Source organism: Rhinatrema bivittatum, chromosome 19, assembly GCF_901001135.1.
Source record: "Rhinatrema bivittatum chromosome 19, aRhiBiv1.1, whole genome shotgun sequence".
NCBI lineage: Eukaryota > Metazoa > Chordata > Amphibia > Gymnophiona > Rhinatrematidae > Rhinatrema > Rhinatrema bivittatum.
The window spans coordinates 43,313,983-43,327,122 of NC_042633.1; the positions used below are offsets into that span (position 1 = coordinate 43,313,983).

Below are 13,140 nucleotides of genomic sequence, written 5' to 3' on the forward strand. Positions count from 1 at the left end.
GGGTGTGCACATATGCTGGGGAGGGGCGTGCTTTGGGGTGCTCGTATACCAGGATAGTTTTGCATTGGTGTGCATAAGTGTCAAAGGACATGCATTGGTGTGTACATATGCTGGGAGGGGCGTGCTTTGGGGTGCTCGTATACCAGGATAGTTTTGCACTGGTGTGCACAAGTGTCAAAGGACATGCATTGGTGTGCACATATGCTGGGAGGGTCGTGCTTTGGGGTGCTCGTATACCAGATAGTTTGCATTGGGTGTGCACAAGTGTCAAAGGATATGCGTTGGTGTGCACATATGCTGGGAGGTCGTGCTTTGGGGTGCTCGTATACCAGGATAGTTTGCATTGGTGTGCACAAGTGTCAAAGGGACATGCATTGGTGTGTACATATGCTGGGAGGACGTGCTTTGGGGTGCTCGTATACCAGGATAGTTTGCACTGGTGTGCACAAGTGTCAAAGGACATGCATTGGTGTGCACATATGCTGGGAGGTCGTGCTTTGGGGTGCTCGTATACCAGGATAGTTTGCATTGGTGTGCACAAGTGTCAAAGGACATGCATTGGTGTGCACATATGCTGGGAGGACGTGCTTTGGGGTGCTCGTATACCAGGATAGTTTGCACTGGTGTGCACAAGTGTCAAAGGACATGCATTGGTGTGCACATATGCTGGGAGGGTGAACTTTGGCGTGTACTTACAAACATGTACATAGTAATGGTGGCAGAAAAGGACCAACTGGTTCATCCAGTCTGCCCAGCAAGCTTGTTATGGTAATATTTATTGCGCCGTGCAGGTTACCCCCAAGTTTCTCTTAAGGATAGTCCGTGCAGTTACCCCCAGTCCTTATGATAAGAGTAGTAATATTTACAATCAAAAACCAAGCAACTATCAAACCCATCAAAAATTACTGCTAGCAACATTTTTAGTGGGTGAGGAGCCTTCCAGAAAATTCTGACAATGCTGACTTGCTTTGATTTTTGGACTCGGCCGTAGAAGCAGTCCTGTGCTTTTTCCCCTCAAGTCTGTGTATCATACTCCCAGACCGTAAAAGTCAGGGGCCTCATTGGTTGCCATTTGAATCCAATTCCCCTTCCCTTGCCAAAGCAGAGAGCAATGTTGCAGTTCTGTCAAACGTACCAAGGCTTATTGGTTCAGGGTAGTAATCCCCGTGCGTCTGCTAAGGGTAGCGATCCCCATGCACGCTTTCCTTCATTCCCATTCTCTAATATTACAAGAGGAATGTTAGTGTTATAATTTATGAGTAACAATAATAAAACACACATCTGTCCCCCCACCACACTCCTCTCTCCCCCCCTCTGGCCCCCCACCACACCTTCTCTCCCCCCTCTGGCCCCCCACACACCTCTCTCCCCCCTCGGCCCCCACCACACTCCTCTCTCCCCTCCCCCCCCCCCCATCTGGACCCACCACATTCCTCTCTCTCTCTCCCCCAGCACCCTTCTTGCCCCCCCCCCCCACATCTCTCCTCCCCCAAACTCCACATCCTCTCCTCCCCCCAGCACATGTCTGTTCCCCCACACTCGCGTCCTCCTCCCCCCCCAAGCACATGTCTGTTCCCCCCCACACTCGCGTCTCTCCTCCCCCCCCAAGCACATGTCGGTCCCCCCACACTCGCGTCTCTCCTCCCCCCCAGCACATGTCCTGTCCCCCCACCCACCACTCTCTCTCTCCCCCCCTCCCCCCGGCTGGCCCCCCACCACACCTCTCTCCCCGCCTCTGGCCCCCCACCACACCTCTCTCCTCCCCCCCCCCACTCCCCCCCCCCCTCCCGGACCCCACCACATTCCTCCTCTCTCTCTCTCCCCAGCACCCGTCTGGCCCCCCCACATCTCTCCTCCCCCCCAAACTCACGTCTCTCCTCCCCCCAGCACATTTCTGTCCCCCCACACTCGCGTCTCTCCTCCCCCCAAGCACATGTCTGTCCCCCCACACTCGCGTCTCTCCTCCCCCCCCGAGCACATGTCTGTCCCCCCACACTCGCGTCTCTCCTCCCCCAGCACATGTCTGTCCCCCCACACTCGCTCTTCTCCTCCCCCCGAGCACATGTCTGTCCCCCCACATCAGCGTCTCTCCTCCCCCCGAGGCACATGTCTGTCCCCCCACACTCGCGTCTCTCCCTCCCCCCGAGCACATGTCTGTCCCTCCACACTCGCGTCTCTCCTCCCCCCCCAGCACATGTCTGTCCCCCACACTCGCGTCTCTCTCCCCCCCCGAGCTAATGTCTGTCCCCCCACACTCGCGTCTCTCCTCCCCCCACATGTCTGTCCCCCCACACTCGCGTTCTCTCCTCCCCCCCCCCGAGCACATGTCTGTCCCCCCACACTCGCGTCTCTCCTCCCCCACCACATGTCTGTCCCCCCACACTCGCGTCTCTCCACCCCACCACATGTCTGTCCCCCCACACTCGCGTCTCTCCTCCCCCCCACCACATGTCTCTTCCCCCACACTCACGTCTCTCCTCCCCCCCACCACATGTTCTGTCCCCCACACTCACGTCTCTCCTCCCCCCACCACATGTCTGTCCCCCCACACTCACGTCCTCCTCCCCCCCACCACATGTCTGTCCCCCCACACTCACGTCTCTCCTCCCCCCCACCACATGTCTGTCCCCCCACACTCACGTCTCTCCTCCCCCCCACCACGTCTGTCTCCCACACTCACGTCTCTCCTCCCCCCCCCACGTCTGTCCCCCCACACTCCGTCTCTCCCCCCCACCCCATTCTGTCCCCCCACACTCACTCTCTCCCCCCCCCCACCACATGTCGTCCCCCCCACTCACGTCTCTCCCCCCCACCACATGTCTCTCCCCCCCACCAACATGTCTTCCCCCCACACTCACGTCTCTCCCCCCCACCACATGTCCTGTCCCCCCACACTCACGTCTCTCCCCCCCACCACATGTCTGTCCCCCCACACTCACGTCTCTCCCCCCCACCACATGTCTGTCCCCCCCACACTCACGTCTCTCCCCCCCACCACATGTCTGTCCCCCCACACTCACATCTCTCCACCCCACCACATGTCTGTCCCCCCACACTCACGTCTCCCCCCCCCAGAGCACATGTCTGGCCCCACACACATCTCTCTCCCCCCCCCCCAAGAGCACATGTCTGGCCCCACACTCAGGTACCTCTTCTTTTGATGGTTGCCAGTTAAGTGCTTCACTCCCTTCAGGGTTCAAGCCTTCCCTGCTGCATAAAACCTTCCCGGATCACAGACACTTTTGCTTGCAGTCAGTATCTGTCCGCCCACGTGGCCTGGCCTCCTCGGCGGCAGCAGCAGCCAATCACAGGGACAGCTGGGCTCGAGTCCCACCCACCAAGCCCGAAAAAATACGATGGACAGCAGAAAACGCCCAATAATAAGCAACCCGGGAACTGAAAACAAAAAGGAATCTCTTAAGGAAAGCAAAAGCCCAAACTGGCGTCGGCGTTGAGCGGGCTCGCACCCCACCTGCCCTCCGGCACGGGACCCACCTGCACGTGACACACCCTGCCCCTCCGGCACGGGACCCACCTGCACGGGACACACCTGCCCTCCGGCACGGGACCCACCTGCACGGGACACACCAGCCCTCCGGCACGGGACCCACCTGCACGGGACACACCTGCCCTCCGGCACGGGACCCACCTGCACGTGACACACCTGCCCTCCGGCACGGGACCCACCTGCCACGTGACACACCTGCCTCCGCCCGGCAGGGACCCACCGCACGGGACACACCTGCCCTCCGGCACGGGACCCACCTGCACGTGACACACCTGCCCTCCGGCACGGGACCCACCTGCACGTGACACACCTGCCATCCGCACGGGACCCACTGCACACCACCTGCCATCCGGCACCTGGACCCCCGGCACGGACCACCTGCACACGGACCCCACCTGCCCCTGCCCACGGACCCACCTGCACGGGACACCTCCATCCGGCACGGGACCCACCTGCACGTGACCACCTCCCTCCGCACGGGACCCACCTGCACGGGACCACCTGCCCTCCGGCACGGGACCCACCTGCACGTGACACACCTGCCATCCGGCACGGGACCCACCTGCACGGGACCCACCTGCCCTCCGGCACGGGACCCACCTGCACGGGACCCACCTGCCCTCCGGCACGGGACCCACCTGCACGGGACACACCTGCCCTCCGGCACGGGACCCACCTGCACGGGACACACCTGCCCTCCGGCACGGGACCCACCTGCACGTGACACACCTGCCCTCCGGCACGGGACCCACCTGCACGTGACACACCTGCCCTCCGCACGGGACACACCTGCCCTCCGGCACGGGACACACCTGCCCTCCGCACGGGACCCACCTGCACGTGACACACCTGCCCTCCGGCACGGGACCCACCTGCACGTGACACACCTGCCCTCCGGCACGGGACACACTAAGGCAGCGCGTGCCAATCACGGCTCTTTTGAGCTTGGTGGGTGGGACTTGAGCCCAGCTGTCCCGTGATTGGCTGCTGCTGTCCGATGAGGCCAGATCACGTGGGCGGACAGGTACTGACTGCAAAGCCAAAGTGTCTGTGATCGGGGAAGGTTTTGCAGCAGGGCAGGCTTGAACCCTGAAGGGAGTGAAGCACTTAACTGGCAACCATCAAAAGAGAGGTACCTGAGTGTTGGGGCCCAGACATGTGCTCTTGGGGGGGGGGGGGTAGAGAGATGTGAGTGTGGGGGCCAGACATGTGCTGGGGGCCAGACATGTGCTGGGGGGGAGGAGAGATGTGAGTGTGGAGGCCAGACATGTGCTGGGGGGGAGAGATGTGAGTGTGGGGGCCAGACATGTGCTGGGGGAGGAGAGATGTGAGTGTGGGGGCCAGACATGTGCTGGGGGGAGAGATGTGAGTGTGGGGGCCAGACATGTGCTGGGGGAGGAGAGATGTGAGTGTGGGGGCCAGACATGTGCTGGGGGAGAGATGTGAGTGTGGGAGCCAGACATGTGCTGGGGGGGGGGAGAGATGTGAGTGTGGGGGCCAGACATGTGCTGGGGGGGGGGGGAGAGATGTGTGCTCTGGGGGCGGAGAGAGATGAGTGGGGGCCAGATGTGCTTGGGAGGGGAGAGAGATGTGAGTGTGGGGCCAGACATGTGCTGGGGAGGGGAGATGTGAGTGTGGGGGCCAGACATGTGCTGGGGAGGGGAGAGATGTGAGTGTGGGGGCCAGACATGTGCTGGGGGGGGAGAGATGTGAGTGTGGGAGCCAGACATGTGCTGGGGAGAGGGGGAGAGATGTGAGTGTGGGAGCCAGACATGTGCTGGGGGGGGAGGATGTGTGCTCTGGGGGCGGGAGAGAGATGAGTGTGGGGGCCAGATGTGCTTGGGAGGGGGAGAGAGATGTGTGTGTGGGGGCCAGACATGTGCTGGGGGGGGAGATGTGAGTGTGGGGGCCAGACATGTGCTGGGGGGGGAGAGATGTGAGTGTGGGGGCCAGACATGTGCTGGGGGGAGGGGGAGAGATGAGTGTGGGAGCCAGACATGTGCTGGGGGGGGGGGAGAGATGTGTGCACTGGGGGGGGAGAGAGATGAGAGATGAGTGTGGGGGCCAGATGTGCTTGGGAGGGGGAGAGAGATGAGTGTGGGGGCCAGACATGTGCTGGGGGGGGGAGAGATGTGAGTGTGGGGGCCAGACATGTGCTGGGGGGGGGGAGAGATGTGAGTGTGGGAGCGCAGACATGTGCTGGGGGGAGGGGGAGAGATGTGAGTGTGGGAGCCAGACATGTGCTGGGGGGGGGGGAGAGATGTGTGCTCTGGGGGCGGGAGAGAGAGAGTGTGGGGGCCAGATGTGCTTGGGGAGGTGGGGAGAGAGATGAGGGTGTAGGGGACAGAAATGGTGCTGGGGAGGGAGAGATGAGTGTGTGGGGGACAGACATGTGCTTGGGGGGGAGAGATGAGTGTGTGGGGGACAGACATGTGCGGGGGGGGGGAGAGATGAGTGGGTGGGGGACAGACATGATCTTGGGGGGGAGAGAGATGAGTGTGTGGGGGCCAGACATGATCTTGGGGGGGGGGGAGAGAAATGAGTGTGGGTGGGGGGAGGAGATGAGTGTGTGGGGGCCAGATATGATCTTGGGGGGAGAGATGAGTGTGTGGGGGCCAGACATGTGCTGGGGGGTGAGAGATGAGTGTGTGGGGTACAGTAGCCTGTGCGGCAGGAGAAGCCACTGATAATGGAATTGGCAGAGGAGGAAGCGGTTGTCATCCATAGATGAGTTGGAAGGGAGAATACCCCGTGGAAAGTAGCAGGATGCGAGTTGATAGCAAATTCTCGGCAAGGCAGTAGTTCAGCCCAATCGCTCTGCCTTGAATGACATAGGATCGCAGAAATTGTTCAGTGTTCTGTTCATTATTTCAGTCTGTCCATTAGACTGAGGGTGGTAAGCGGGGTTTAAGTCCAAGGCGATGTCAAATTTTTTACATAAAGCTCTCCAAATTTAGCAGTGAATTGTACTCCTCTGTCGGATAGTATATGCTTAGGCATCCATGAAGGCGGAAGATATGTCTAATAAAGAGTTTAGCTAACTCCACAGCGGAGGGTAATCCTGGTAATGCTACAAAATGTGCCATTTTGGAGAAGCGGTCAACTGTGACCCAAATGGTGTTTCCGTTGGATGGTGGCAAGTCTACCACAACAGGCCGATACAGTACCGATGCGTAAAAAAAAGTTGCGGCAGTGTCCGGTGCCCGCTCATTTGACGCGCGCACATTTTTGGTTCGTAATCCGCTCGATTCAGTACTCAAATTAGACGCAAATCCAAGCGGCGCCAAAGGAATGCCAAAAGTGCGCCTATCAAGCAGTAGGCGTTGGCAATCGATTTTACTATATAGGACTTTTATAGACCACCTATACAGTATCCAGGGTCGCTGCTTCCATACATGTCATTTCTATGGAACGGGAAATGTCATTTTTTGAAAATGTAATGAAATGTTACATTCCAAACTTTTCATCGATCTGGAAACTTATCCCGTTGTTCCCCCCTTTGTGACATCATCTCCACGTCATAATCCTACCTTGGACGTGTATATAAGTCGCATCGCCAAGTAAAATAGTCCCTTTGTATTTGGTTCGGGACAGGTCAGAGCGGTTACAGCGGTACCTTAAGATATCTTTCGGAAGATCGGCAACACTTTTCAGCAGGTAAGGCATACTATTGGATGGTTCTTTCCAACACACCCCGCATGGACCACCGAATGGACACCGGGACCCGCTGCCCTGAGCACCCAGATGTCCATGATCGGAGGCCCTGCTACATTCCACGTCCGGGCGCTCAAGGGAGCGGCCATGGACGTTGGAAGGCAGCGGGGCCTCCGATCATGGACGTCCGGAAAGAGGCGCCAAAGCCAATAGATACATGTAGTCCATGACGCTGTCCGATGCTGTCCGTTGGATATTCACAACTGTCAAGCACAGAGCACCACACTAACGCCAGGGTAGGCAGTAAAAATAGAGGGTAAAGACACGGAAAATGTGCACGTTAAAGACGCTATTTTGGCCGCGTGTTACTCTATCGAGGGGAATAGCTAATCCGGTCATTAAACACCATTAACATACCATCTACATGTGGCGGGCGCTAATTGCAACACGTCATTTTCAGCACGCTAAGGACGCGTTAGAGCATATACTGAATCACGCGTTCGTCTTACGCGTCTAAAACGCGCGTCCAATTCGCGTTCAAAAGCGCGCAAGCCGGGCCGCTCTTTACTGAATCGGCCTGAAAGTTGGTTGCTGTTGTGTCCAGGGTTCATCCAGTGCTGGTAGAGGTTGTAACAAACCCCAAGGATGTCCGGCTGGTGGCTTTTGCTTTGCGCAAACAGCACAGGAACCCACATAAGCTTGTATATCCTTTTTCATGGTTGGCCACCAGTAGTACCGCTGTAACATGGCCAGCCAGGTGGGAATTGTGCATCCACTTCAACAGCTTCTCCTTTGATTTCTGGCCACAACCATTTTCCTAGCGGGTACCTGCATGAGTGGCTGCAAGAACCACTTTCCCGGGGTCAATGATGTGACGGGGGTTCATCTGGCACATCCTGAGGGGAGAAGGATCGTGACAAGGCGTCAGCCCGAGTGTTCTTCTCTCCCGGACAATACTTCAAAAGGAAAGTCAAATCTGTTAAAGAAACAGGGGACCATCTTGCTTGACGTGATTGAGTCGTGTGAGCATGTCTGAGGTACTCCAAAATTCTTGTGATCGGTGTACACTACTATTTGGTGTTGTTGACACCTTCTAGCCAAGAATTCCACTCCTCAAAGGCCAGCTTGATTGCGAGTTAACTCTTTGTCTCCGATTCCATAATTCCTTTCGGCAGGCGAGAACTGCCTTTGAGAAGGAGGAACAAGGATGGAGCACATTAGATTCACTATACTGTTTAAAACCGCTCCCACGCCAACGTCGATGCATCGACCCTCGACGATGAATGGACTATGTGGGTCAGGATGGCAGAGGCACGGCTTCTTTGAACCGCCTCTTGAGTGTCAGAAAGGCTGATATGGCGTCTGGAGACCAGTTGTGGGATGGCTCCCTTTCTGGTCATAGCAGTTAGAGGGACTGTCAATGAAGAGTAGTTTTTGAAATGAAAGGAACGATAGTAATTGATGAAGCCCAAAAAGCGGCGCAGTGCCTTCAGGCCTGTAGGTTGGGGCCAATCCTGGATACTTTCTAATTCTTGGGGTCCACTCTAAAAACCCGTTCTTAGAAAGAATGTAACCCAGGAAGGGTACAGACTCCTTGTGGAATTCGCACTTTTCAAATTTTGCGAATAGGTGGTACTCACGCAGGCATCTTAAAACTTTCTTGACATCCTCTTGATAAGTTTGCAGATCTTGAGAGAAGATCAGTATATCATCGACATATACTACTACGCCTTGATATAGTAAGACCCGTAAAATGTCGTTCATCATATTTTGAAAGACTGCAGTTGCGTTACTCAAACCGAAGGGCATGACGAGATATTCGAAGTGTCCATCGCAGGTGTTAAAAACGGTCTTCCATTCGTCTCCTTCGCGAATACGCACCAAGTTGTAGGCTCCTGTAAGGTCCAGTTTGGAGAATATCTTAGCTCCTTGGAGCCTGTCAAACAGTTCAGAAATTATGGGCAGGGGATACCGGTCCTTGATGGTAATCTCATTCAGACCCCTGTAGTTGATGCAGGGGCATAAGGTGCCATCTTTCTTCCCTACAAAAAAGAAGCCTGCACCTGCAGGAGATTTGGAAGGTGATGAATCTCTTTTGAAGGTTCTCTTGTATGTAGACGGGCATGGCCTTAGTCTCAGCTACAGAAAGAGGATAAACTGCTGCTTGTTTTGAGAAAACATCCTGGAAAGAAGCGTATTGTGAGGTAAGCCAGGTAACGAGGGTGTGGTGTGCATGCAAATGAGCGGTGAAACTTCCGCGGGGCACCGACCATGACAGTCAGGCCCCCACCGGGGCAATTCCAATGTGGCCCAATTAAATTGTGGCAAATGATCTTGTAGCGAAGGCAGTCCAAGTACCACCGGCTGTCAGCTGGTAAAATTAAGCGTCTGCTGTCAAACCCGCTGACAGCCGCCACTTCTGCCAATAAGGAGGTGCTAGGGACGTGCTAGTGTCTAATCCCCGGCTCTGTCAGTGACTGTGTATTCTAGTCCTGAATCACTTTATATGTCCCTGCCTCAACTCTAATCCCCGGCTCTGTCAGTGACTGTGTATTCTAGTCCTGAATCACTTTATATGTCCCTGCCTCAACTCTAATCCCCGGCTCTGTCAGTGACTGACTTAAAGCATGAATTAACATGGGGGAAGGATCTGCAAGTTGAACTGGAGGAGGACGAATGGGAAGATATACGTATGCTTGTAGCTAAATTGTCTTTATCAGTGCATTTACAGAAAACTCCCTTAAGTTGTCCTCTGGCATGCATGGGTACACCTGTTAGATTGCAGACTGCGTATGGGTCTGAAAGATGTTGGAGAGGGCGCGGGAGGAGAAGACACCGGGGGACGTGTGTGATGCTGTTGTGTGGGGATCCTTTATGCAGAGCCCTTCAGCAGCTCATAAAGACTCTGAGGAGCTCTGCTTTCCTATGGGATCTAACTTTTTGCTGTTTAATGCGGCAATCGAGGAGGCTCCTGCACAGGTCAAGCAGTTCATGTCTCAAGTTCCTAGGCTGCGAGATGCTCGGTTCCGGCCGAATGGAAGAAGATCGCCGGTCCAGTATGTCACGGGCCTGCAGCCGTCCGGATGAGATGCACAGGGGATGGAGCAGGTCAGGGCAATACGGAGAGGAACGGGCTGGATCCTTTACAACTATAGGGAAGCCCTAGGAGAAGTGGAAATCCTAGCATTCTCCGGGGGGGGAATAAAAGAAGGGCTGGGGATATTGTTCTTTGTATTGGCTGATGACTGAATTATGATGGAGAGAGGTGTTGTGACTTCCTGTTTTCCTGATAAAAAAAAAAAAGTTTATTGTAATAAAAAACACATCGAAGTGTGTTTAAATAAAACAGAGACTGAATGTGAACCAGGAGACTTGTGGCTTATAAGCGCCTCCTCTGAGCCCTGAGCTACTGATGGAGTTTGGGAGATGCAGTTCTCCTGGTAAAGATATCTTTTCTGAGGTGGGTGGGGAAGACGTTTTTACTCCCTGAAAAGGTCAAATATAAGTTCCGAAAAGTACTTGGTGTGAAAGCCTCGCTGACCCAAGGGTTGGGAGCCGGGTTATAACAGTGAGGCTGTGGGTTCGAAGCCCCACCAGCTCAGTCAGTAACACCGTGGGTTGTAACATCCTCTCCGCGACAGAGGATGTTACTAATCACAAGGACTAGAAAGGGGTAGTTTTGGGGAAATTTGGGCCATTTTGAATGGTAGAAAGTAGTAAAAGCCGCAGCTGCTGGTGGCTCTTATTATTATTTATATGGTTGCGAACGCGAGACAGGCAGGGTCGGAGCCTATCACAGGAGAGCCCTGCTGCAGCCCCGCCCCTTCCTGCTCCTGCGATTGGACGGTAGGGGCGAGGAGGCGGGGCACAGCACAGCCCGGTCCCAGCCGTTCCTTCGCAGCGGGCAGGAGCTTCAGAGACCCCCAGAGACGGATCCAGGCCCAGGGGCGAACGTAGGGAGAGGCGCGGGCAGAGGGGACGTGGAGGGAGGGACAGGGTCCCAGGATCTCACCCTCTGTCCGGCCGCGACCTGCAAAGAGCCCTACACAGAGAGAGAGATCGCGGCCCAGGGGAGAAGGTGGGAAGAGGCGCGGGCAGAAGTTGGAGAGGAAGCGGGGAGGAAGGCACCGGGGGACGTGTGCGATGCTGCTGTGTGGGGATCGCTCCCTTATGCAGAGCCCTTCAGCAGCTCATAAAGACTCTGAGGAGCTCTGCTTTCCTATGGGAATCTAACTTTTTGCTGTTTAATGCGGCGATCGAGGAGGCTCCTGCACAGGTCAAGCAGTTCATGTCTCAGGTTCTTAAGGCTGCGAGACGCTCGGATCCGGCCGAATGGAAGAAGATCGCCGCTCCGTCAATGTCGCGGGCCTGCAGCCGTCCGGATGAGATGCACAGGATAGAAAATTTCACGCAATAAGGAAAAACAGACCCGATGCTTTTACAAACCTGTGGAAGTGGAAATCCTAATATCGTCGAGGGCGGGAGGGGTAATGAAATAATGGTTGAGGATATTCTATACTTTGTATTTCCTGTCGATTCTAGCTGATTGCATTATGATGCTGTTTTCTAAAGAAAAAAGTTTATTGTAAAAAAACAAAAAAAAAAAACAAATCCCATTGTGTTTAATAAAACAGAGGCTGAACCGTGGGACTTGTGACTTATAAGTGTCTCCCTCTGAGCTCTGAGCCACTGGGGGATGTTGGAAAGTGTAGTGCTCCTGATAAAGTTATCTTTCCGGAGTGGTTGGGGGGGCGTTGCTGTTCCTTGAAAAGGTCAAATATAAGTTCCGAAAAGTAGTTGGTGTGAAAGCCTCGCTGACCCAAGGGTTGGGAGCCGGGTTAGTAGCATTGAGGTTGTGGGTTCGAAGCCCCACCAGCTCGATAACGTTGAGGTTGTGGGTTCGAAGCCCCACCAGCTCCGAAACAACCGTGGGATGTAGCATCCTCTCCGCGACAGAGGATGTTACTGAGCCTCTATGGCGGAGAGGATGCTGCACCAGCTCAGTTCGAAGCCCACCAGCTCCGTAATACCATGGGTTGTAGCATCCTCTCTGGTCAGAAAGGGGTAGTTTTGGTAAAATTTGGGCTATTTTTTCCTAGTAGAAAGTAGTAAAAACCCCCAGTCTGCTGGTGGCTCTTTCTTGTTATTAATTAAGGCTCTTCTCATTAGAGGTATTTCACCGGAATATGCTTGGGAACACAGGTCTAACTGACCCCCCCCTCCGCCCCCATCCACCCGCACCACTTACCTACACTGGCCCCCACCTAGCTTCTGGCTAAGCTAGACTCGAACCCGCGCCCTCGTATATTCGAGTAAATCCCTGTAACGGAGCCATCGGACAGAGCTGCTGAGCCACCAGTCAGCTGGGTACAGACTCTTCCGGGTTTTTTTACCCCTTATTCTTCTCCTAGCACAGGACTCCAGCCTAAGCACCAGCCCCTTCACAGCCGGCTCTGCACTCTCCGGGCAGCCGGGGACAGAGGCTCCGGGTTTTACCCCTCTTTCCACCACCTCTCTTGTATTACACCCTCCAGTGATTAACAGATCCTCGCCCGCACTCACAAGAATGAAATGTTCTCTCTTAAAATAAAAGAATCTTTCTAACGCACACAGTGCGCGGTGAAACCTCCTCCCCTATGCAAACAAACATTAAACGTGCAGAGAGTATGGGTTTCTAGCAGGGGCTGTTAGACCCGGGCTGCGGGGCAGCTTCTGAGCCATTCTCTCACCGTCCAGCACTGCCCTGGGGAAAGGAAGCCCCCAGGACAGATTTAGCCTTCCCCGTGTGCGATATTTACCGCTCACCCTCTCTCACACACATCGCATCCCTCGGTCATTCATTCATTTGTTTATTTAACCGATATCTGGTTCCATGCGAACCCCTCTGTCACAATCAGGACCGTGAACCGGAGCAGTGAGAGCAGGCTGGCGGGAAGAGCCGCCTTAAACCCCGGGGACCTTTGCACGGTTTGCAGCTT

General features: G+C 55.4%; 1 protein-coding gene and 1 long non-coding RNA gene across 2 annotated transcripts in view; both read right to left on the minus strand.

The window, feature by feature from the left end:
- The window catches only part of LOC115080754 (WD repeat domain-containing protein 83-like), a 44,960-nt gene that overhangs the window by 22,240 nt on the left and 9,580 nt on the right, over window positions 1-13,140 (minus strand). The window lies entirely within an intron of this gene.
- Window positions 261-4,343, minus strand: LOC115080762. Its single transcript, XR_003853647.1, has 3 exons — window positions 4,261-4,343; window positions 3,150-3,396; window positions 261-1,220 (listed from the first exon to the last, which is right to left on the minus strand). It is a non-coding gene; the product is annotated as an uncharacterized LOC115080762 (long non-coding RNA).